The 4,430-nt window shown below is 40.7% G+C and overlaps 1 protein-coding gene across 6 annotated transcripts in view; it reads left to right on the top strand.

Moving 5' to 3' along the window:
• Ezh2 (enhancer of zeste 2 polycomb repressive complex 2 subunit) overlaps positions 1-4,430 on the top strand; it is a 65,032-nt gene that overhangs the window by 328 nt on the left and 60,274 nt on the right. The gene's annotated exons all lie outside the window — the stretch shown is intronic.

Raw genomic sequence — 4,430 nt, 5'->3', positions numbered from 1 at the left:
GGGGGCCGGCGGTGGGGGCTTCTGTCCGGGAGCCTGATCCCGCCGGGCTGGGGCTGGGGGCGTTCCTGTGGCCGATCGGGGCCGGCAGCTCCGCGCCGCAAGTCTCCTTTGTGTGGCGGGGCGGCGCGAGCGCCCGGGTGGGACGGGACCTACACACAAGTTGGTGGGACCGAGCCGAGAGTCCGCACTCAGACAAAGGACAGACTGTGTCTCGGGAGGGGAGGGTTGGACGCGACACTCGGGGCTCCCGCCGCGCGGGTGGGGGCGTGGGGAGGCGCGACGCGAGCGCGAGTGGGCAGGACTGGTCCCTGCCTGGCCCTTGCTGGGGGGCGACCGACCAGCGCCCAGCCCGGCTGCTTCGGGACTGTGCGCGAGGTGGGAACTCCCTTAGCCCCGAGGCTGACATTTCCCCGAGAGCCGGGAGTCTTCCCACAGCCTGGGGCAGCCGGTGTCCTCGCCTGGCTTTGTGCTAAGTTCGCTGGTAAAGTCGAGCTGTGTTCCCTTCTCGTGGTGGTATTGGCGTGGAGGGCTTTCTTGCCGAGTTCTCACTTCATTGTACAACCCCCTCCCTTGCACGCACTAGATCTATGCCGCAGGTCTACTTTTTGAAATGGGAGAAATTGATAAAACACGGGCTTTCGAAAACTTGGTGAACGCCGTGGGAGTTCCACTTTCTAAAGAATCGTAATCTTAAGAAAAAAAAAATACGGGCTGTTTTGGCTAACTTGTGTGCTTCTGAGAATGGCGACAGGTGCTAAACAAATCAACTCATTTACTCAGCTATTATTCCCCAAATCTCCAGGGGTAGACGGTGGAAGAGATGGTAGAACTAGATGATCGAAATAAAATGCCCACGAGAAATGTGGGTTAGGCTGTAGGGTTGACAGTTTCTTATTAATGGGTCATGTTTCCCTTGAACAATAGCTTTGGTGAGTCAGAAAAGACGTTTGTTGTCTAAGAAATTAGAATGTATTCTGGTCACAATTCAATGAAACTTCCTTTATCACATAGGATTGGTAGAATCTAAATTCATTTGACGTAAAAATCTGCCTTTGATACTTAAAATACTTTACAACAACACTTTCTTAGTTTCAAGAAAGTCGTTGCCAGCTTAATTTTCTGGAATTTTAATGTCACATAAAACATTTTAAAAAATATTTTAAAATACTAATGCTGTCACAGTTGAATGTAGTTTATGTTTCTGGCGATTTTTGAATTATTTTCTATTACTTTTCCCTAATGAACATTAGTAGTGAATTCATATTTGTTCGTATAATTAACTTATAATTTTATTTGCAAGATCGTGGAAATATTTAGGTTATAATTAATTTTCTGTTCTTGTTTTCTCAAGTTGGAAAAGGATTGGATTCTGGTCTTAAATGAAAAGAACTCCGCTTTTTCTCTTCGGGTGTGTTAGAGGATAAAATATTTAAAGTCCCAGACACACTTTAGGAAAATTGCATCCTAAATTCTTATTTTGATGGGACCTGAATATATTTTTTAATAAGAAAACAAACCAAAAAGAAAGCCCTGACTCTCCTTATTGCACTGTTTTATTTGATGGAGACCTAAAGTACATCTGCTGACTTACAGCTTCCTACAAATGGAGACAAAGAAATGCAGTGTCGAACCTCTACTGCTTCTGATTTGTGGAGTGGAGCACCTTGGAACAGACATTCCAGGTGCTGCTCCAAGTGTTGAGATTGTGAAACAAGTTTTGCATTTGTATTAAAATCCTATTGATAGTCTCATTCATTATGGTGTGAGCTAGTTGTGTAGAATTTTGGTAGAAACTTGGGTGTTAGAAATTAAAATTTTCAGTCTTGCCTGAACATGTGATTTGTTCTCTAGTTGACGTCTGCTGTCTTGTACTGGCCACAGGTATTTCTTAAAACCTCTTTTTCAGGAATTGGTTAAGATTTCCGCCTTAGGTTCTGGTAGAATTGAGTGTTTAGGCAGTCTAGTGATAGAAAAGAAAGCCACTTGTTGATTTAGTGTAGCTAGAAGTGTTCTTTTTGGTACTGATTTTCTCTTGCATGGATACATGTAACCATTATCTTAGTGTTGGCCATGTAAAGGTTTTAGCAGGTTTCCCAAATCACACATTTTCTCAAATCTGAAATTCTTTTTGCTTTAGGATGACCTTCATAGTTTGAGGTTGTATGCTCAAGAACTGTAGATTTATTTTGTTATTACCCTTTAAATAATAAAGAAGAAAGATTTGCTTTTGAAAAGCCAACAAGGAAAGTTTCTCTGCTGATACAATGAATTATGGGCTAATTAGAAATGGTTTATCACTGGGTAGTGGTGGCACACGCCTGTCTTGAAAAACCAAAAAAAAAAAAATTGTTTATTGATTAGCTTTGAAGTCTTTATGTCACTATAAATATGAAGAGTCTTTCTGTGAATTAGAAGTTACGGGTTGGTGAAATCTTTTTTTTTTTTAAATTGATTTTATTGAGCTCTACATTTTTTTCTCTGCTCGCCTCCCTGCATCTTCCCTCCTCTTCAACCCTCTCCCAAGGTCCCCATGCGCCCAATTTACTCAGGAGATCTTGTCTTTTTCTTCTTCCCAGGTTGGTGAAATCTTTACAGTGGGGCACAGGTAGAAAGGAACAATACATTAAATCAAGAGAAAGGTCCAGCAGATTGTGTAGTTTATTTTGGAGAGGCCATCCCAGAATTTCTAGGCACACTTATGTCATTCCCACAGGGTTTTATTCATACTTTTATTATAGCACATATCAAATGGTTCAGTTGTCTATGCTGTATAAGTGCCTTGGGACAGAGGTTCTGCCCTAGTTTTGTTTGTATGCCTAACACCTAGGTTGGTAGTTTCCAGAGAGCCGAGATTTTAATAATCAAACGAATTAAGGAAAGAGGAAAAGATACACTGAAATAACTTGGCCTTTGAGTACTGGGGTTATAGACACATGCCACCGTGCTACACTTTCTGTTTTTAAGACCAGACCTTGATTTGTAGCTGTGTCTGACCTGGAATTTGAGGTCCTCCTGCTTTAGCCTCTTGAGTACTAGGTTTGTAAATGTGCACCACCACGCTCTGCTTTTCCTTTTTTTCTGCTTTTTCTTTCTTTTCCTTTTCCTTTTTTTTTGGAAGTGGATCTTGCTGTGTTCAGAATAACCTCAAACTATTGGCTGTCAATGATCTTTCTACACCTTAGCCTCCTGAGTAGCTAAGATTATAAGCATGTCTCACTGTGCTTAGCTTGAAGATGGCCGGTCTTATAATTGAAAGATATCTTGTTGGAATTAATGAGTTCTTTACTGTAATAACTTCAGGTAAGTTGTTTTGAAGCTAAAACTGGAGGAAGCAGTGCCAGTGTGTCATTACTTCACTTACTGTGCTGTGGTCTTCATCGTTCTTTGATGGTCCTGTATACTGCTGTGCACCTCTGCAGCCTGCTCTTCATTCTTTCTCAATGGCAAAAGTAGAGATAAATCTGTAAGATCTCAAAAGTTATAGAAGTTAGAGCTGATTCTTTTCTTTCTTTTTAAAAATTTTATTTATTGGGCTGTCTGGATAGTTCAGTGGACAAAAGTGCTTGCGCCAAGTCTCGTGATCTGAGTTTGCTTCTCCTTGGACCCACATGGTGGAGAGAACTGTTTGACTCCTGCAGGTTGTCCTTTGACCTCTGCACCAAAACACACACACACACACACTCACACGCATATACACAATTTAAAAATTATTTATTTTTTTGTGTGTGAGTGTACATGAGTGTGTGTGTGTGTGTGTGTGTGTGTGCAGAAAGCCAAAATTGGGTTTCCAATCCATTCAAGTTGGAGATACAGGGATTTGCAAGATGCCTGGCTGTTATCTGGGTGATGATCAGAATGCAGGTCCTCATGAATGACTGATGAGCCATTTCATCAGCCCATGTAGCTGAAACATTTCTAAAATGGTCACATAGTTCCATACTATAGCAGAATATACCCCTGTGACACAAAAATATGGCAGAAATGAAGTGAGAAAAGGGATTTCTACATAATGAAATGAGACACTGTATAATGAAGTTTTGGTCAGTGATACCATGTATATGATATACATGTATATGTATATATATATATGTATACATATATATATCATAATATTATTGCTTAATGAAAATGTAGCTGTTTCAGTTTGTATACGTACACTCCAGGTGTTACAAATGTATCTCTGTCATTAAACAGTTTATGACTGTGATATTAAAATATCTACTGTTGCCATATTTTTTAAAAATTGTGGTGACATGTTACTTTATTTTTAATTCATTTGTCAGCAGATGACAAAATACAGTCAACGCCTACCTACACAGTAAGATATCCTGACATAAAAGGAGTGAGATTCTGACACGTGGTGTAACTTACAGGGACTTTGAGGACCTTATGCTAAGTGAAATAAGCCAGAAGCAACTTTTTTTTTTTTT

This window comes from Microtus ochrogaster, unplaced genomic scaffold (genome assembly GCF_000317375.1).
Source record: "Microtus ochrogaster isolate Prairie Vole_2 unplaced genomic scaffold, MicOch1.0 UNK141, whole genome shotgun sequence".
NCBI classification, from domain to species: domain Eukaryota; kingdom Metazoa; phylum Chordata; class Mammalia; order Rodentia; family Cricetidae; genus Microtus; species Microtus ochrogaster.
This window is presented reverse-complemented; position numbering and strand designations above follow the sequence as displayed.